The sequence below is a fragment of the Balaenoptera physalus genome, assembly GCF_965194825.1.
Source record: "Balaenoptera physalus genome assembly, chromosome: 9".
NCBI lineage: Eukaryota > Metazoa > Chordata > Mammalia > Artiodactyla > Balaenopteridae > Balaenoptera > Balaenoptera physalus.
In genome coordinates, this window is record NC_138888.1 from 81,983,616 (window position 1) to 82,006,076 (window position 22,461).

Below are 22,461 nucleotides of genomic sequence, written 5' to 3' on the forward strand. Positions count from 1 at the left end.
GTATTCATTGTGTACATGGACCACTTCTTCTTTTTCCTTTCATCTGTAGATGGACATTTTGGTTGCTTCACTGTCTTGTCTATTGTGAATAAGGCTGCAGTGCAGCTTTTGCAGCCCGGGTCTTCTTCATTCTGGTCTTCTCAGGTGAGAGGCCCATTGGTGCGCCTGCTGGATTGACTGGTACCTCAATTTTTCCTTTTAAACGCAGCTCTTTCCTGTTCTCATTATTAGCGTTTAACCCTTTTACATCTCACCAGCAGCTAGAGGGTACACAGTTCTCTAAAACCTCTTCAGCATTTATTGTTTGTAGACTTTTTGCCAATGGTCAGTCGACTGGTGTGAGTTGAAGACTTTTTGTAGATTAAATTGCATGAGTCTAATACTTCCTGAGGCTGAGCTTTTATCCATTTTCCTTTCTTTAAAAAGAGAGTGAGTAAAACTTACCTCTTCATACTATCTTCTTGAAAATTTTGCCTGTTTTGAATTTTTTTTATCCATTCCCTACCTCAGCACAATTTTGAGGGCAGGTGTCCTTTACAGCCCTGAGTCCTTGTGAATGGTAAGTGACCATTAGCTGTGGGTTAAAAGCTGCTCTTGCGGGAATCGGCCACATGGCGGCAGCATTTCTCCTTTTCCAAATCTGGTTACTAGGTCAACAGAGCCTTACTGGAAGTGGTGTTCTAGGTTGTAAATTAGAATGGCATGTGAGAGGAAAACGCCCTTTAATGTATGTCTCATTACTTCTTGTTGGTATTTTTAACTTAATTTTTATTTTTTATCACAGCAAACTTGATTACAATGTTTTGTTTGTTCTAGGTGTGCAAGATGTGGTTCTTTCACACATATACATATATCTATTTTTCTTCGGAGCCTTTTCCCATGTAGGTTATGACACAATGTTGAGTAGTCTTCTCTTGGTATTGCGTAGGTCTTTGGTGATTACATATTTCACAGGTGTTTGTATCTCTCTGTTAACCTCAATACGGTAATGTATCCATTCCTCACACCTTTCTATTTGGTGAACCATACGTTTTTATATTGATTCTATGATAGTGTTTCTCTGTGGAAATATCTTTGTTTGTATCATTTTTTAGGTAACCCCTATATATGATATGATAGGATATGTGTCTTTCGCTTTCTCACTTACTCCAAGTTGCGTGATTACTTCTAGACTCATCTACGGTGCTGCAAATGGCATTGTTTCATTTTTTCACTAGCTCATATTCCATCTGTACAGGTAGCAGTTCTTCTTTGTCCACCCATCTGTCGGTGGACTTTTTGGTTACTTCCATATCTTGGCTATTGTAATAGTGTGCAATGCAGATTTGCGTGGCTGTGTCCTTCCAATTCTGTCTTCTTAGTTTATAGGTCCAGAAATAGGTCTGCTGGATCATATGGTAGCTCAATGTTTACTTTTTAAAGGCACCTCTGTTCTGTTCTCCTTAGTGGCTCTTTCCAGGTTACGTCCCACTTAAAGTGGAGGGCATGTATTTCTTCCCAGCACCTTCAGGATTTATTCTTTGTAGTTTTTGCTGATGATTATTCTGAGTGGTGTGAGCTGATACCTCTTTGTGGTTGAATTTGCATGTGTCTCATAATGCGTTGAAATTGAGCTTTAAGACATGATCTTTTTATTTTTCCAGCTGTGATTAGAGCTTATTTCTTCACAGTGTTTTCTTAAAGTATGTGTCACCATTTGAAATATTTTGGCCATTATCTCCCTCAAGACATTTTGAGGGCAGGTTTCATTTACAGCCCTGCAGTACTTGTTCACATGAAGTGACCATTAGCTCAGGCTTTAAACCTGCTTTTGCAGGTAACGGCCAGAGAGCGGCAGCCTTTCTACGTTACCCATGCTGGTACTAGGGAAACAGACCTACCGGCCAGTGGTGTTCTTCGGTTATAAATTAGAGTGCAATGTGCCCGGATAAACCCACAAATGTTGATGTCTCCTTGCTTTTGTTTGTTTTTAAATTGAGTTTATATTTATTATTAGAGTAACATTCCATTGTGTACGTGGACCACTTCTTCTTGGTGCATTCCTCGGTTGATGGACATTTTCATTGCTTCCAAGTGCTGGCTATGGTAAATCTTGCTGGCGTACAGGTTTGCCAGCCTGTGACTTTTTGATTCTCATTTTCTCAGGTGATAGGCCAAGCAGTGGTTGTGATTGATTGACTGGTAGCTCAATGTTTCCCTTTTCAAAGCACCTACACTGTGTTTTCATTAGTGGCTCTTTACATGCCCCCCCTTACAACCGAAGGTACGCATTTCTCCACACTCCCTTCACGGTTTATTTTTTGCAGCATTTTTCCTAATGGCCATTCTGACTGCTGTGAGCTGATAGGTTTTTGTAATATGGGTATGCATGTCATTAAAATTTTTTAAATTCGTCATATTCCTACCCCTTTTTCTTTTCTCTTAAAAGAAAAACCCGTGAGTACAATATAGCTCTTGAACTTGTCTTCTTCGAAGCTTGCCCTCTTTTGAATTTTTTGGTCGATTTTAGACCCCAGAAATTTTCTGGAGGGCAGGTATCATTTACAGAACTGCAAGTTGGTGAAAATTTAGTGACCTTTTGCAGTGGGTTCAAAGCTGCTGTTGTGGGAAACGGCCACAAGGAGGTAGCATTTCTCCATTCCCCAATCTGGGTACTAGGGCAGCAGAGCCTTTCTGGAAGTCATTGTCCTAGGTTGTAAATTAGAATGGAAATTGCCAGGAGGAATCCCCATAAGTTTATGTCTCATTACTTCTTCTGGGTTTTTAAATTTTTTTTAATCTGGGTAAAGTTTAGAATATTGTTTGTCCTAGGTGTACACAATCTGGTTCATTTGTACATTATGTATGTCTATTAATGTACAGATCCTCTTCCCATGTAAAATATTACAGTGTTCCGTCGACCTCCCTTGCTATATGTTCGGTGTTTTTGATACATGTATATAATATGTATTTGTATATGTATGGTAACACTAATGTTCATTTCTCAATTTCCCCCCTCCTTTCCTTTCAGATGAGCATAGTTTGTTTTCTAAGCCTGTGAGTGTCTTTCTCTTTGGAAATATGTTCATCTGTGTCAGTTATTAGATAATGCCATAAGTGATAATATAGGATATAGGTGTTTTGCTTTCCGACCTACTTCATGTTTTGTGATTATCTCCAGGCTCAAGTATGGTGCCTCAAAGAGCAGTGCTTCAATGTTTTCCATGGCTAATATTCCATTGTGTACATGGACCACTTCTTCTTGGTGCATTCCTCTGTCGATGGACATTTTCGTTGCTTCCAAGTGTTGCCTATGGTAAATATTGCTGGAGTGCAGGATTGCCAGCCTGTGATTTTTGATTTTCATTTTCTCAGGTGATAGACCCAGCAGTGGGTATGATTGATTGACTGGTACGGTAGCTCAACGCTTACCTTTTCAAGGCAACTCCATTGTGCTTTCATTAGTGGCTCTTACCACGTCCCCCTTAGAATCAAGGGTACGCATTTCTCCACAATCACGTCAGCATTTATTGTTGGCAGAATTTTTTTTGATGGCCATTATGAGTGGTGTGAGCTGATAGGTTTTTGTAATTTGGGTTTACATGTCTGTAAAAATTCCTACAATTCATCATTTTTCCATGGCTTTTTCTTTTCTATTAAAAGAAAAAAGCAAAAAAGTGTGAGTATAATATACCTCTTCAAATTTTCTTTTTGGAAGGTTGCACTCTAGAATTTTTTGGTCGATTTTCGACCTCAGTATTTTTTGGAGGGCAGGTGTCATTTACAGAACTGCAATTGGTGAATATTTAGTGACCTTTTGCAGTGGGTTTAAAGCTGCTGTTGTGGGAAACGGCACAAGGATGCAGCATTTCTCCATTCCCAAATCTGGGTACTAGGGCAGCAGAGCCATTCTGGAAGTCGTTTGTCTAGGTTGTAAATTTGAATGGAATGTGCCAGGAAAACCCCCCATAAGTCTATGTCTCATTACTCCTAGTTCGTTGTTTTAATTTTTTCAATTGGGGTAATGGTTAGAATGTTGCTTGTCCAAGGTGTACACACTCTGGTTCATCTACATATTCTACATACCTATTTATGTAGAGATCCTCTTCCCTTGTAAATTATTACAGTGATCCGTAATCCTTCCTTGCTATATGGTCGGTCTTTTTGATATATGTATATAATATGTATTTGTATACATATGGTAACGCTAATCTTCATTTATCCATTCCCCCCACCTTTACTTTTAGATAAGCATAGTTCTTTTTTAATAAGTCTGTGATTGACTTTCTGTGTGGAAATATGTTCATTTGTGTCAGTTATTAGATAACGCCTATAAGTGATATCATAGGATATAGGACTTTTGCTTTCCGACTTACCTCATGTTCTGTGATTATCTCCAAGATCATCTATGGGGCCTCAAAGAGCAGTGTTTCATTGTTTTCCATGGCTAGTATTCATTGTGTACATGGACCACTTCTTCTTTTTCCTTTCATCTGTAGATGGACATTTTGGTTGCTTCACTGTCTTGTCTATTGTGAATAAGGCTGCAGTGCAGCTTTTGCAGCCCGGGTCTTCTTCATTCTGGTCTTCTCAGGTGAGAGGCCCATTGGTGCGCCTGCTGGATTGACTGGTACCTCAATTTTTCCTTTTAAACGCAGCTCTTTCCTGTTCTCATTATTAGCGTTTAACCCTTTTACATCTCACCAGCAGCTAGAGGGTACACAGTTCTCTAAAACCTCTTCAGCATTTATTGTTTGTAGACTTTTTGCCAATGGTCAGTCGACTGGTGTGAGTTGAAGACTTTTTGTAGATTAAATTGCATGAGTCTAATACTTCCTGAGGCTGAGCTTTTATCCATTTTCCTTTCTTTAAAAAGAGAGTGAGTAAAACTTACCTCTTCATACTATCTTCTTGAAAATTTTGCCTGTTTTGAATTTTTTTTATCCATTCCCTACCTCAGCACAATTTTGAGGGCAGGTGTCCTTTACAGCCCTGAGTCCTTGTGAATGGTAAGTGACCATTAGCTGTGGGTTAAAAGCTGCTCTTGCGGGAATCGGCCACATGGCGGCAGCATTTCTCCTTTTCCAAATCTGGTTACTAGGTCAACAGAGCCTTACTGGAAGTGGTGTTCTAGGTTGTAAATTAGAATGGCATGTGAGAGGAAAACGCCCTTTAATGTATGTCTCATTACTTCTTGTTGGTATTTTTAACTTAATTTTTATTTTTTATCACAGCAAACTTGATTACAATGTTTTGTTTGTTCTAGGTGTGCAAGATGTGGTTCTTTCACACATATACATATATCTATTTTTCTTCGGAGCCTTTTCCCATGTAGGTTATGACACAATGTTGAGTAGTCTTCTCTTGGTATTGCGTAGGTCTTTGGTGATTACATATTTCACAGGTGTTTGTATCTCTCTGTTAACCTCAATACGGTAATGTATCCATTCCTCACACCTTTCTATTTGGTGAACCATACGTTTTTATATTGATTCTATGATAGTGTTTCTCTGTGGAAATATCTTTGTTTGTATCATTTTTTAGGTAACCCCTATATATGATATGATAGGATATGTGTCTTTCGCTTTCTCACTTACTCCAAGTTGCGTGATTACTTCTAGACTCATCTACGGTGCTGCAAATGGCATTGTTTCATTTTTTCACTAGCTCATATTCCATCTGTACAGGTAGCAGTTCTTCTTTGTCCACCCATCTGTCGGTGGACTTTTTGGTTACTTCCATATCTTGGCTATTGTAATAGTGTGCAATGCAGATTTGCGTGGCTGTGTCCTTCCAATTCTGTCTTCTTAGTTTATAGGTCCAGAAATAGGTCTGCTGGATCATATGGTAGCTCAATGTTTACTTTTTAAAGGCACCTCTGTTCTGTTCTCCTTAGTGGCTCTTTCCAGGTTACGTCCCACTTAAAGTGGAGGGCATGTATTTCTTCCCAGCACCTTCAGGATTTATTCTTTGTAGTTTTTGCTGATGATTATTCTGAGTGGTGTGAGCTGATACCTCTTTGTGGTTGAATTTGCATGTGTCTCATAATGCGTTGAAATTGAGCTTTAAGACATGATCTTTTTATTTTTCCAGCTGTGATTAGAGCTTATTTCTTCACAGTGTTTTCTTAAAGTATGTGTCACCATTTGAAATATTTTGGCCATTATCTCCCTCAAGACATTTTGAGGGCAGGTTTCATTTACAGCCCTGCAGTACTTGTTCACATGAAGTGACCATTAGCTCAGGCTTTAAACCTGCTTTTGCAGGTAACGGCCAGAGAGCGGCAGCCTTTCTACGTTACCCATGCTGGTACTAGGGAAACAGACCTACCGGCCAGTGGTGTTCTTCGGTTATAAATTAGAGTGCAATGTGCCCGGATAAACCCACAAATGTTGATGTCTCCTTGCTTTTGTTTGTTTTTAAATTGAGTTTATATTTATTATTAGAGTAACATTCCATTGTGTACGTGGACCACTTCTTCTTGGTGCATTCCTCGGTTGATGGACATTTTCATTGCTTCCAAGTGCTGGCTATGGTAAATCTTGCTGGCGTACAGGTTTGCCAGCCTGTGACTTTTTGATTCTCATTTTCTCAGGTGATAGGCCAAGCAGTGGTTGTGATTGATTGACTGGTAGCTCAATGTTTCCCTTTTCAAAGCACCTACACTGTGTTTTCATTAGTGGCTCTTTACATGCCCCCCCTTACAACCGAAGGTACGCATTTCTCCACACTCCCTTCACGGTTTATTTTTTGCAGCATTTTTCCTAATGGCCATTCTGACTGCTGTGAGCTGATAGGTTTTTGTAATATGGGTATGCATGTCATTAAAATTTTTTAAATTCGTCATATTCCTACCCCTTTTTCTTTTCTCTTAAAAGAAAAACCCGTGAGTACAATATAGCTCTTGAACTTGTCTTCTTCGAAGCTTGCCCTCTTTTGAATTTTTTGGTCGATTTTAGACCCCAGAAATTTTCTGGAGGGCAGGTATCATTTACAGAACTGCAAGTTGGTGAAAATTTAGTGACCTTTTGCAGTGGGTTCAAAGCTGCTGTTGTGGGAAACGGCCACAAGGAGGTAGCATTTCTCCATTCCCCAATCTGGGTACTAGGGCAGCAGAGCCTTTCTGGAAGTCATTGTCCTAGGTTGTAAATTAGAATGGAAATTGCCAGGAGGAATCCCCATAAGTTTATGTCTCATTACTTCTTCTGGGTTTTTAAATTTTTTTTAATCTGGGTAAAGTTTAGAATATTGTTTTTCCTAGGTGTACACAATCTGGTTCATTTGTACATTATGTATGTCTATTAATGTACAGATCCTCTTCCCATGTAAAATATTACAGTGTTCCGTCGACCTCCCTTGCTATATGTTCGGTGTTTTTGATACATGTATATAATATGTATTTGTATATGTATGGTAACACTAATGTTCATTTCTCAATTTCCCCCCTCCTTTCCTTTCAGATGAGCATAGTTTGTTTTCTAAGCCTGTGAGTGTCTTTCTCTTTGGAAATATGTTCATCTGTGTCAGTTATTAGATAATGCCATAAGTGATAATATAGGATATAGGTGTTTTGCTTTCCGACCTACTTCATGTTTTGTGATTATCTCCAGGCTCAAGTATGGTGCCTCAAAGAGCAGTGCTTCAATGTTTTCCATGGCTAATATTCCATTGTGTACATGGACCACTTCTTCTTGGTGCATTCCTCTGTCGATGGACATTTTCGTTGCTTCCAAGTGTTGCCTATGGTAAATATTGCTGGAGTGCAGGATTGCCAGCCTGTGATTTTTGATTTTCATTTTCTCAGGTGATAGACCCAGCAGTGGGTATGATTGATTGACTGGTACGGTAGCTCAACGCTTACCTTTTCAAGGCAACTCCATTGTGCTTTCATTAGTGGCTCTTACCACGTCCCCCTTAGAATCAAGGGTACGCATTTCTCCACAATCACGTCAGCATTTATTGTTGGCAGAATTTTTTTTGATGGCCATTATGAGTGGTGTGAGCTGATAGGTTTTTGTAATTTGGGTTTACATGTCTGTAAAAATTCCTACAATTCATCATTTTTCCATGGCTTTTTCTTTTCTATTAAAAGAAAAAAGCAAAAAAGTGTGAGTATAATATACCTCTTCAAATTTTCTTTTTGGAAGGTTGCACTCTAGAATTTTTTGGTCGATTTTCGACCTCAGTATTTTTTGGAGGGCAGGTGTCATTTACAGAACTGCAATTGGTGAATATTTAGTGACCTTTTGCAGTGGGTTTAAAGCTGCTGTTGTGGGAAACGGCACAAGGATGCAGCATTTCTCCATTCCCAAATCTGGGTACTAGGGCAGCAGAGCCATTCTGGAAGTCGTTTGTCTAGGTTGTAAATTTGAATGGAATGTGCCAGGAAAACCCCCCATAAGTCTATGTCTCATTACTCCTAGTTCGTTGTTTTAATTTTTTCAATTGGGGTAATGGTTAGAATGTTGCTTGTCCAAGGTGTACACACTCTGGTTCATCTACATATTCTACATACCTATTTATGTAGAGATCCTCTTCCCTTGTAAATTATTACAGTGATCCGTAATCCTTCCTTGCTATATGGTCGGTCTTTTTGATATATGTATATAATATGTATTTGTATACATATGGTAACGCTAATCTTCATTTATCCATTCCCCCCACCTTTACTTTTAGATAAGCATAGTTCTTTTTTAATAAGTCTGTGATTGACTTTCTGTGTGGAAATATGTTCATTTGTGTCAGTTATTAGATAACGCCTATAAGTGATATCATAGGATATAGGACTTTTGCTTTCCGACTTACCTCATGTTCTGTGATTATCTCCAAGATCATCTATGGGGCCTCAAAGAGCAGTGTTTCATTGTTTTCCATGGCTAGTATTCATTGTGTACATGGACCACTTCTTCTTTTTCCTTTCATCTGTAGATGGACATTTTGGTTGCTTCACTGTCTTGTCTATTGTGAATAAGGCTGCAGTGCAGCTTTTGCAGCCCGGGTCTTCTTCATTCTGGTCTTCTCAGGTGAGAGGCCCATTGGTGCGCCTGCTGGATTGACTGGTACCTCAATTTTTCCTTTTAAACGCAGCTCTTTCCTGTTCTCATTATTAGCGTTTAACCCTTTTACATCTCACCAGCAGCTAGAGGGTACACAGTTCTCTAAAACCTCTTCAGCATTTATTGTTTGTAGACTTTTTGCCAATGGTCAGTCGACTGGTGTGAGTTGAAGACTTTTTGTAGATTAAATTGCATGAGTCTAATACTTCCTGAGGCTGAGCTTTTATCCATTTTCCTTTCTTTAAAAAGAGAGTGAGTAAAACTTACCTCTTCATACTATCTTCTTGAAAATTTTGCCTGTTTTGAATTTTTTTTATCCATTCCCTACCTCAGCACAATTTTGAGGGCAGGTGTCCTTTACAGCCCTGAGTCCTTGTGAATGGTAAGTGACCATTAGCTGTGGGTTAAAAGCTGCTCTTGCGGGAATCGGCCACATGGCGGCAGCATTTCTCCTTTTCCAAATCTGGTTACTAGGTCAACAGAGCCTTACTGGAAGTGGTGTTCTAGGTTGTAAATTAGAATGGCATGTGAGAGGAAAACGCCCTTTAATGTATGTCTCATTACTTCTTGTTGGTATTTTTAACTTAATTTTTATTTTTTATCACAGCAAACTTGATTACAATGTTTTGTTTGTTCTAGGTGTGCAAGATGTGGTTCTTTCACACATATACATATATCTATTTTTCTTCGGAGCCTTTTCCCATGTAGGTTATGACACAATGTTGAGTAGTCTTCTCTTGGTATTGCGTAGGTCTTTGGTGATTACATATTTCACAGGTGTTTGTATCTCTCTGTTAACCTCAATACGGTAATGTATCCATTCCTCACACCTTTCTATTTGGTGAACCATACGTTTTTATATTGATTCTATGATAGTGTTTCTCTGTGGAAATATCTTTGTTTGTATCATTTTTTAGGTAACCCCTATATATGATATGATAGGATATGTGTCTTTCGCTTTCTCACTTACTCCAAGTTGCGTGATTACTTCTAGACTCATCTACGGTGCTGCAAATGGCATTGTTTCATTTTTTCACTAGCTCATATTCCATCTGTACAGGTAGCAGTTCTTCTTTGTCCACCCATCTGTCGGTGGACTTTTTGGTTACTTCCATATCTTGGCTATTGTAATAGTGTGCAATGCAGATTTGCGTGGCTGTGTCCTTCCAATTCTGTCTTCTTAGTTTATAGGTCCAGAAATAGGTCTGCTGGATCATATGGTAGCTCAATGTTTACTTTTTAAAGGCACCTCTGTTCTGTTCTCCTTAGTGGCTCTTTCCAGGTTACGTCCCACTTAAAGTGGAGGGCATGTATTTCTTCCCAGCACCTTCAGGATTTATTCTTTGTAGTTTTTGCTGATGATTATTCTGAGTGGTGTGAGCTGATACCTCTTTGTGGTTGAATTTGCATGTGTCTCATAATGCGTTGAAATTGAGCTTTAAGACATGATCTTTTTATTTTTCCAGCTGTGATTAGAGCTTATTTCTTCACAGTGTTTTCTTAAAGTATGTGTCACCATTTGAAATATTTTGGCCATTATCTCCCTCAAGACATTTTGAGGGCAGGTTTCATTTACAGCCCTGCAGTACTTGTTCACATGAAGTGACCATTAGCTCAGGCTTTAAACCTGCTTTTGCAGGTAACGGCCAGAGAGCGGCAGCCTTTCTACGTTACCCATGCTGGTACTAGGGAAACAGACCTACCGGCCAGTGGTGTTCTTCGGTTATAAATTAGAGTGCAATGTGCCCGGATAAACCCACAAATGTTGATGTCTCCTTGCTTTTGTTTGTTTTTAAATTGAGTTTATATTTATTATTAGAGTAACATTCCATTGTGTACGTGGACCACTTCTTCTTGGTGCATTCCTCGGTTGATGGACATTTTCATTGCTTCCAAGTGCTGGCTATGGTAAATCTTGCTGGCGTACAGGTTTGCCAGCCTGTGACTTTTTGATTCTCATTTTCTCAGGTGATAGGCCAAGCAGTGGTTGTGATTGATTGACTGGTAGCTCAATGTTTCCCTTTTCAAAGCACCTACACTGTGTTTTCATTAGTGGCTCTTTACATGCCCCCCCTTACAACCGAAGGTACGCATTTCTCCACACTCCCTTCACGGTTTATTTTTTGCAGCATTTTTCCTAATGGCCATTCTGACTGCTGTGAGCTGATAGGTTTTTGTAATATGGGTATGCATGTCATTAAAATTTTTTAAATTCGTCATATTCCTACCCCTTTTTCTTTTCTCTTAAAAGAAAAACCCGTGAGTACAATATAGCTCTTGAACTTGTCTTCTTCGAAGCTTGCCCTCTTTTGAATTTTTTGGTCGATTTTAGACCCCAGAAATTTTCTGGAGGGCAGGTATCATTTACAGAACTGCAAGTTGGTGAAAATTTAGTGACCTTTTGCAGTGGGTTCAAAGCTGCTGTTGTGGGAAACGGCCACAAGGAGGTAGCATTTCTCCATTCCCCAATCTGGGTACTAGGGCAGCAGAGCCTTTCTGGAAGTCATTGTCCTAGGTTGTAAATTAGAATGGAAATTGCCAGGAGGAATCCCCATAAGTTTATGTCTCATTACTTCTTCTGGGTTTTTAAATTTTTTTTAATCTGGGTAAAGTTTAGAATATTGTTTGTCCTAGGTGTACACAATCTGGTTCATTTGTACATTATGTATGTCTATTAATGTACAGATCCTCTTCCCATGTAAAATATTACAGTGTTCCGTCGACCTCCCTTGCTATATGTTCGGTGTTTTTGATACATGTATATAATATGTATTTGTATATGTATGGTAACACTAATGTTCATTTCTCAATTTCCCCCCTCCTTTCCTTTCAGATGAGCATAGTTTGTTTTCTAAGCCTGTGAGTGTCTTTCTCTTTGGAAATATGTTCATCTGTGTCAGTTATTAGATAATGCCATAAGTGATAATATAGGATATAGGTGTTTTGCTTTCCGACCTACTTCATGTTTTGTGATTATCTCCAGGCTCAAGTATGGTGCCTCAAAGAGCAGTGCTTCAATGTTTTCCATGGCTAATATTCCATTGTGTACATGGACCACTTCTTCTTGGTGCATTCCTCTGTCGATGGACATTTTCGTTGCTTCCAAGTGTTGCCTATGGTAAATATTGCTGGAGTGCAGGATTGCCAGCCTGTGATTTTTGATTTTCATTTTCTCAGGTGATAGACCCAGCAGTGGGTATGATTGATTGACTGGTACGGTAGCTCAACGCTTACCTTTTCAAGGCAACTCCATTGTGCTTTCATTAGTGGCTCTTACCACGTCCCCCTTAGAATCAAGGGTACGCATTTCTCCACAATCACGTCAGCATTTATTGTTGGCAGAATTTTTTTTGATGGCCATTATGAGTGGTGTGAGCTGATAGGTTTTTGTAATTTGGGTTTACATGTCTGTAAAAATTCCTACAATTCATCATTTTTCCATGGCTTTTTCTTTTCTATTAAAAGAAAAAAGCAAAAAAGTGTGAGTATAATATACCTCTTCAAATTTTCTTTTTGGAAGGTTGCACTCTAGAATTTTTTGGTCGATTTTCGACCTCAGTATTTTTTGGAGGGCAGGTGTCATTTACAGAACTGCAATTGGTGAATATTTAGTGACCTTTTGCAGTGGGTTTAAAGCTGCTGTTGTGGGAAACGGCACAAGGATGCAGCATTTCTCCATTCCCAAATCTGGGTACTAGGGCAGCAGAGCCATTCTGGAAGTCGTTTGTCTAGGTTGTAAATTTGAATGGAATGTGCCAGGAAAACCCCCCATAAGTCTATGTCTCATTACTCCTAGTTCGTTGTTTTAATTTTTTCAATTGGGGTAATGGTTAGAATGTTGCTTGTCCAAGGTGTACACACTCTGGTTCATCTACATATTCTACATACCTATTTATGTAGAGATCCTCTTCCCTTGTAAATTATTACAGTGATCCGTAATCCTTCCTTGCTATATGGTCGGTCTTTTTGATATATGTATATAATATGTATTTGTATACATATGGTAACGCTAATCTTCATTTATCCATTCCCCCCACCTTTACTTTTAGATAAGCATAGTTCTTTTTTAATAAGTCTGTGATTGACTTTCTGTGTGGAAATATGTTCATTTGTGTCAGTTATTAGATAACGCCTATAAGTGATATCATAGGATATAGGACTTTTGCTTTCCGACTTACCTCATGTTCTGTGATTATCTCCAAGATCATCTATGGGGCCTCAAAGAGCAGTGTTTCATTGTTTTCCATGGCTAGTATTCATTGTGTACATGGACCACTTCTTCTTTTTCCTTTCATCTGTAGATGGACATTTTGGTTGCTTCACTGTCTTGTCTATTGTGAATAAGGCTGCAGTGCAGCTTTTGCAGCCCGGGTCTTCTTCATTCTGGTCTTCTCAGGTGAGAGGCCCATTGGTGCGCCTGCTGGATTGACTGGTACCTCAATTTTTCCTTTTAAACGCAGCTCTTTCCTGTTCTCATTATTAGCGTTTAACCCTTTTACATCTCACCAGCAGCTAGAGGGTACACAGTTCTCTAAAACCTCTTCAGCATTTATTGTTTGTAGACTTTTTGCCAATGGTCAGTCGACTGGTGTGAGTTGAAGACTTTTTGTAGATTAAATTGCATGAGTCTAATACTTCCTGAGGCTGAGCTTTTATCCATTTTCCTTTCTTTAAAAAGAGAGTGAGTAAAACTTACCTCTTCATACTATCTTCTTGAAAATTTTGCCTGTTTTGAATTTTTTTTATCCATTCCCTACCTCAGCACAATTTTGAGGGCAGGTGTCCTTTACAGCCCTGAGTCCTTGTGAATGGTAAGTGACCATTAGCTGTGGGTTAAAAGCTGCTCTTGCGGGAATCGGCCACATGGCGGCAGCATTTCTCCTTTTCCAAATCTGGTTACTAGGTCAACAGAGCCTTACTGGAAGTGGTGTTCTAGGTTGTAAATTAGAATGGCATGTGAGAGGAAAACGCCCTTTAATGTATGTCTCATTACTTCTTGTTGGTATTTTTAACTTAATTTTTATTTTTTATCACAGCAAACTTGATTACAATGTTTTGTTTGTTCTAGGTGTGCAAGATGTGGTTCTTTCACACATATACATATATCTATTTTTCTTCGGAGCCTTTTCCCATGTAGGTTATGACACAATGTTGAGTAGTCTTCTCTTGGTATTGCGTAGGTCTTTGGTGATTACATATTTCACAGGTGTTTGTATCTCTCTGTTAACCTCAATACGGTAATGTATCCATTCCTCACACCTTTCTATTTGGTGAACCATACGTTTTTATATTGATTCTATGATAGTGTTTCTCTGTGGAAATATCTTTGTTTGTATCATTTTTTAGGTAACCCCTATATATGATATGATAGGATATGTGTCTTTCGCTTTCTCACTTACTCCAAGTTGCGTGATTACTTCTAGACTCATCTACGGTGCTGCAAATGGCATTGTTTCATTTTTTCACTAGCTCATATTCCATCTGTACAGGTAGCAGTTCTTCTTTGTCCACCCATCTGTCGGTGGACTTTTTGGTTACTTCCATATCTTGGCTATTGTAATAGTGTGCAATGCAGATTTGCGTGGCTGTGTCCTTCCAATTCTGTCTTCTTAGTTTATAGGTCCAGAAATAGGTCTGCTGGATCATATGGTAGCTCAATGTTTACTTTTTAAAGGCACCTCTGTTCTGTTCTCCTTAGTGGCTCTTTCCAGGTTACGTCCCACTTAAAGTGGAGGGCATGTATTTCTTCCCAGCACCTTCAGGATTTATTCTTTGTAGTTTTTGCTGATGATTATTCTGAGTGGTGTGAGCTGATACCTCTTTGTGGTTGAATTTGCATGTGTCTCATAATGCGTTGAAATTGAGCTTTAAGACATGATCTTTTTATTTTTCCAGCTGTGATTAGAGCTTATTTCTTCACAGTGTTTTCTTAAAGTATGTGTCACCATTTGAAATATTTTGGCCATTATCTCCCTCAAGACATTTTGAGGGCAGGTTTCATTTACAGCCCTGCAGTACTTGTTCACATGAAGTGACCATTAGCTCAGGCTTTAAACCTGCTTTTGCAGGTAACGGCCAGAGAGCGGCAGCCTTTCTACGTTACCCATGCTGGTACTAGGGAAACAGACCTACCGGCCAGTGGTGTTCTTCGGTTATAAATTAGAGTGCAATGTGCCCGGATAAACCCACAAATGTTGATGTCTCCTTGCTTTTGTTTGTTTTTAAATTGAGTTTATATTTATTATTAGAGTAACATTCCATTGTGTACGTGGACCACTTCTTCTTGGTGCATTCCTCAGTTGATGGACATTTTCATTGCTTCCAAGTGCTGGCTATGGTAAATCTTGCTGGCGTACAGGTTTGCCAGCCTGTGACTTTTTGATTCTCATTTTCTCAGGTGATAGGCCAAGCAGTGGTTGTGATTGATTGACTGGTAGCTCAATGTTTCCCTTTTCAAAGCACCTACACTGTGTTTTCATTAGTGGCTCTTTACATGCCCCCCCTTACAACCGAAGGTACGCATTTCTCCACACTCCCTTCACGGTTTATTTTTTGCAGCATTTTTCCTAATGGCCATTCTGACTGCTGTGAGCTGATAGGTTTTTGTAATATGGGTATGCATGTCATTAAAATTTTTTAAATTCGTCATATTCCTACCCCTTTTTCTTTTCTCTTAAAAGAAAAACCCGTGAGTACAATATAGCTCTTGAACTTGTCTTCTTCGAAGCTTGCCCTCTTTTGAATTTTTTGGTCGATTTTAGACCCCAGAAATTTTCTGGAGGGCAGGTATCATTTACAGAGCTGCAAGTTGGTGAAAATTTAGTGACCTTTTGCAGTGGGTTCAAAGCTGCTGTTGTGGGAAACGGCCACAAGGAGGTAGCATTTCTCCATTCCCCAATCTGGGTACTAGGGCAGCAGAGCCTTTCTGGAAGTCATTGTCCTAGGGTGTAAATTAGAATGGAAATTGCCAGGAGGAATCCCCATAAGTTTATGTCTCATTACTTCTTCTGGGTTTTTAAAATTTTTTTAATCTGGGTAAAGTTTAGAATATTGTTTGTCCTAGGTGTACACAATCTGGTTCATTTGTACATTATGTATGTCTATTAATGTACAGATCCTCTTCCCATGTAAAATATTACAGTGTTCCGTCGACCTCCCTTGCTTATGTTCGGTGTTTTTGATACATGTATATAATATGTATTTGTATATGTATGGTAACACTAATGTTCATTTCTCAATTTCCCCCCTCCTTTCCTTTCAGATGAGCATAGTTTGTTTTCTAAGCCTGTGAGTGTCTTTCTCTTTGGAAATATGTTCATCTGTGTCAGTTATTAGATAATGCCATAAGTGATAATATAGGATATAGGTGTTTTGCTTTCCGACCTACTTCATGTTTTGTGATTATCTCCAGGCTCAAGTATGGTGCCTCAAAGAGCAGTGCTTCAATGTTTTCCATGGCTAATATTCCATTGTGTACATGGACCACTTCTTCTTGGTGCATTCCTCTGTCGATGGACATTTTCGTTGCTTCCTAGTGTTGCCTATGGTAAATATTGCTGGAGTGCAGGATTGCCAGCCTGTGATTTTTGATTTTCATTTTCTCAGGTGATAGACCCAGCAGTGGGTATGATTGATTGACTGGTACGGTAGCTCAACGTTTACCTTTTCAAGGCAACTCCATTGTGCTTTCATTAGTGGCTCTTACCACGTCCCCCTTAGAATCAAGGGTACGCATTTCTCCACAATCACGTCAGCATTTATTGTTGGCAGAATTTTTTTTGATGGCCATTATGACTGGTGTGAGCTGATAGGTTTTTGTAATTTGGGTTTACATGTCTGTAAAAATTCCTACAATTCATCATTTTTCCATGGCTTTTTCTTTTCTATTAAAAGAAAAAAGCAAAAAAGTGTGAGTATAATATACCTCTTCAAATTTTCTTTTTGGAAGGTTGCACTCTAGAATTTTTTGGTCGATTTTCGACCTCAGTATTTTTTGGAGGGCAGGTGTCATTTACAGAACTGCAATTGGTGAATATTTAGTGACCTTTTGCAGTGGGTTTAAAGCTGCTGTTGTGGGAAACGGCACAAGGATGCAGCATTTCTCCATTCCCAAATCTGGGTACTAGGGCAGCAGAGCCATTCTGGAAGTCGTTTGTCTAGGTTGTAAATTTGAATGGAATGTGCCAGGAAAACCCCCCATAAGTCTATGTCTCATTACTCCTAGTTCGTTGTTTTAATTTTTTCAATTGGGGTAATGGTTAGAATGTTGCTTGTCCAAGGTGTACACACTCTGGTTCATCTACATATTCTACATACCTATTTATGTAGAGATCCTCTTCCCTTGTAAATTATTACAGTGATCCGTAATCCTTCCTTGCTATATGGTCGGTCTTTTTGATATATGTATATAATATGTATTTGTATACATATGGTAACGCTAATCTTCATTTATCCATTCCCCCCACCTTTACTTTTAGATAAGCATAGTTCTTTTTTAATAAGTCTGTGATTGACTTTCTGTGTGGAAATATGTTCATTTGTGTCAGTTATTAGATAACGCCTATAAGTGATATCATAGGATATAGGACTTTTGCTTTCCGACTTACCTCATGTTCTGTGATTATCTCCAAGATCATCTATGGGGCCTCAAAGAGCAGTGTTTCATTGTTTTCCATGGCTAGTATTCATTGTGTACATGGACCACTTCTTCTTTTTCCTTTCATCTGTAGATGGACATTTTGGTTGCTTCACTGTCTTGTCTATTGTGAATAAGGCTGCAGTGCAGCTTTTGCAGCCCGGGTCTTCTTCATTCTGGTCTTCTCAGGTGAGAGGCCCATTGGTGCGCCTGCTGGATTGACTGGTACCTCAATTTTTCCTTTTAAACGCAGCTCTTTCCTGTTCTCATTATTAGCGTTTAACCCTTTTACATCTCACCAGCAGCTAGAGGGTACACAGTTCTCTAAAACCTCTTCAGCATTTATTGTTTGTAGACTTTTTGCCAATGGTCAGTCGACTGGTGTGAGTTGAAGACTTTTTGTAGATTAGATTGCATGAGTCTAATACTTCCTGAGGCTGAGCTTTTATCCATTTTCCTTTCTTTAAAAAGAGAGTGAGTAAAACTTACCTCTTCATACTATCTTCTTGAAAATTTTGCCTGTTTTGAATTTTTTTTATCCATTCCCTACCTCAGCACAATTTTGAGGGCAGGTGTCCTTTACAGCCCTGAGTCCTTGTGAATGGTAAGTGACCATTAGCTGTGGGTTAAAAGCTGCTCTTGCGGGAATCGGCCACATGGCGGCAGCATTTCTCCTTTTCCAAATCTGGTTACTAGGTCAACAGAGCCTTACTGGAAGTGGTGTTCTAGGTTGTAAATTAGAATGGCATGTGAGAGGAAAACGCCCTTTAATGTATGTCTCATTACTTCTTGTTGGTATTTTTAACTTAATTTTTATTTTTTATCACAGCAAACTTGATTACAATGTTTTGTTTGTTCTAGGTGTGCAAGATGTGGTTCTTTCACACATATACATATATCTATTCTTCTTCGGAGCCTTTTCCCATGTAGCTTATGACACAATGTTGAGTAGTCTTCTCTTGGTATTGCGTAGGTCTTTGGTGATTACATATTTCACAGGTGTTTGTATCTCTCTGTTAACCTCAATACGGTAATGTATCCATTCCTCACACCTTTCTATTTGGTGAACCATACGTTTTTATATTGATTCTATGATAGTGTTTCTCTGTGGAAATATCTTTGTTTGTATCATTTTTTAGGTAACCCCTATATATGATATGATAGGATATGTGTCTTTCGCTTTCTCACTTACTCCAAGTTGCGTGATTACTTCTAGACTCATCTACGGTGCTGCAAATGGCATTGTTTCATTTTTTCACTAGCTCATATTCCATCTGTACAGGTAGCAGTTCTTCTTTGTCCACCCATCTGTCGGTGGACTTTTTGGTTACTTCCATATCTTGGCTATTGTAATAGTGTGCAATGCAGATTTGCGTGGCTGTGTCCTTCCAATTCTGTCTTCTTAGTTTATAGGTCCAGAAATAGGTCTGCTGGATCATATGGTAGCTCAATGTTTACTTTTTAAAGGCACCTCTGTTCTGTTCTCCTTAGTGGCTCTTTCCAGGTTACGTCCCACTTAAAGTGGAGGGCATGTATTTCTTCCCAGCACCTTCAGGATTTATTCTTTGTAGTTTTTGCTGATGATTATTCTGAGTGGTGTGAGCTGATACCTCTTTGTGGTTGAATTTGCATGTGTCTCATAATGCGTTGAAATTGAGCTTTAAGACATGATCTTTTTATTTTTCCAGCTGTGATTAGAGCTTATTTCTTCACAGTGTTTTCTTAAAGTATGTGTCACCATTTGAAATATTTTGGCCATTATCTCCCTCAAGACATTTTGAGGGCAGGTTTCATTTACAGCCCTGCAGTACTTGTTCATATGAAGTGACCATTAGCTCAGGCTTTAAACCTGCTTTTGCAGGTAATGGCCAGAGAGCGGCAGCCTTTCTACGTTACCCATGCTGGTACTAGGGAAACAGACCTACCGGCCAGTGGTGTTCTTCGGTTATAAATTAGAGTGCAATGTGCCCGGATAAACCCACAAATGTTGATGTCTCCTTGCTTTTGTTTGTTTTTAAATTGAGTTTATATTTATTATTAGAGTAACATTCCATTGTGTACGTGGACCACTTCTTCTTGGTGCATTCCTCGGTTGATGGACATTTTCATTGCTTCCAAGTGCTGGCTATGGTAAATCTTGCTGGCGTACAGGTTTGCCAGCCTGTGACTTTTTGATTCTCATTTTCTCAGGTGATAGGCCAAGCAGTGGTTGTGATTGATTGACTGGTAGCTCAATGTTTCCCTTTTCAAAGCACCTACACTGTGTTTTCATTAGTGGCTCTTTACATGCCCCCCCTTACAACCGAAGGTACACATTTCTCCACACTCCCTTCACGGTTTATTTTTTGCAGCATTTTTCCTAATGGCCATTCTGACTGCTGTGAGCTGATAGGTTTTTGTAATATGGGTATGCATGTCATTAAAATTTTTTAAATTCGTCATATTCCTACCCCTTTTTCTTTTCTCTTAAAAGAAAAACCCGTGAGTACAATATAGCTCTTGAACTTGTCTTCTTCGAAGCTTGCCCTCTTTTGAATTTTTTGGTCGATTTTAGACCCCAGAAATTTTCTGGAGGGCAGGTATCATTTACAGAACTGCAAGTTGGTGAAAATTTAGTGACCTTTTGCAGTGGGTTCAAAGCTGCTGTTGTGGGAAACGGCCACAAGGAGGTAGCATTTCTCCATTCCCCAATCTGGGTACTAGGGCAGCAGAGCCTTTCTGGAAGTCATTGTCCTAGGTTGTAAATTAGAATGGAAATTGCCAGGAGGAATCCCCATAAGTTTATGTCTCATTACTTCTTCTGGGTTTTTAAATTTTTTTTAATCTGGGTAAAGTTTAGAATATTGTTTTTCCTAGGTGTACACAATCTGGTTCATTTGTACATTATGTATGTCTATTAATGTACAGATCCTCTTCCCATGTAAAATATTACAGTGTTCCGTCGACCTCCCTTGCTATATGTTCGGTGTTTTTGATACATGTATATAATATGTATTTGTATATGTATGGTAACACTAATGTTCATTTCTCAATTTCCCCCCTCCTTTCCTTTCAGATGAGCATAGTTTGTTTTCTAAGCCTGTGAGTGTCTTTCTCTTTGGAAATATGTTCATCTGTGTCAGTTATTAGATAATGCCATAAGTGATAATATAGGATATAGGTGTTTTGCTTTCCGACCTACTTCATGTTTTGTGATTATCTCCAGGCTCAAGTATGGTGCCTCAAAGAGCAGTGCTTCAATGTTTTCCATGGCTAATATTCCATTGTGTACATGGACCACTTCTTCTTGGTGCATTCCTCTGTCGATGGACATTTTCGTTGCTTCCAAGTGTTGCCTATGGTAAATATTGCTGGAGTGCAGGATTGCCAGCCTGTGATTTTTGATTTTCATTTTCTCAGGTGATAGACCCAGCAGTGGGTATGATTGATTGACTGGTACGGTAGCTCAACGCTTACCTTTTCAAGGCAACTCCATTGTGCTTTCATTAGTGGCTCTTACCACGTCCCCCTTAGAATCAAGGGTACGCATTTCTCCACAATCACGTCAGCATTTATTGTTGGCAGAATTTTTTTTGATGGCCATTATGAGTGGTGTGAGCTGATAGGTTTTTGTAATTTGGGTTTACATGTCTGTAAAAATTCCTACAATTCATCATTTTTCCATGGCTTTTTCTTTTCTATTAAAAGAAAAAAGCAAAAAAGTGTGAGTATAATATACCTCTTCAAATTTTCTTTTTGGAAGGTTGCACTCTAGAATTTTTTGGTCGATTTTCGACCTCAGTATTTTTTGGAGGGCAGGTGTCATTTACAGAACTGCAATTGGTGAATATTTAGTGACCTTTTGCAGTGGGTTTAAAGCTGCTGTTGTGGGAAACGGACAAGGATGCAGCATTTCTCCATTCCCAAATCTGGGTACTAGGGCAGCAGAGCCATTCTGGAAGTCGTTTGTCTAGGTTGTAAATTTGAATGGAATGTGCCAGGAAAACCCCCCATAAGTCTATGTCTCATTACTCCTAGTTCGTTGTTTTAATTTTTTCAATTGGGGTAATGGTTAGAATGTTGCTTGTCCAAGGTGTACACACTCTGGTTCATCTACATATTCTACATACCTATTTATGTAGAGATCCTCTTCCCTTGTAAATTATTACAGTGATCCGTAATCCTTCCTTGCTATATGGTCGGTCTTTTTGATATATGTATATAATATGTATTTGTATACATATGGTAACACTAATCTTCATTTATCCATTCCCCCCACCTTTACTTTTAGATAAGCATAGTTCTTTTTTAATAAGTCTGTGATTGACTTTCTGTGTGGAAATATGTTCATTTGTGTCAGTTATTAGATAACGCCTATAAGTGATATCATAGGATATAGGACTTTTGCTTTCCGACTTACCTCATGTTCTGTGATTATCTCCAAGATCATCTATGGGGCCTCAAAGAGCAGTGTTTCATTGTTTTCCATGGCTAGTATTCATTGTGTACATGGACCACTTCTTCTTTTTCCTTTCATCTGTAGATGGACATTTTGGTTGCTTCACTGTCTTGTCTATTGTGAATAAGGCTGCAGTGCAGCTTTTGCAGCCCGGGTCTTCTTCATTCTGGTCTTCTCAGGTGAGAGGCCCATTGGTGCGCCTGCTGGATTGACTGGTACCTCAATTTTTCCTTTTAAACGCAGCTCTTTCCTGTTCTCATTATTAGCGTTTAACCCTTTTACATCTCACCAGCAGCTAGAGGGTACACAGTTCTCTAAAACCTCTTCAGCATTTATTGTTTGTAGACTTTTTG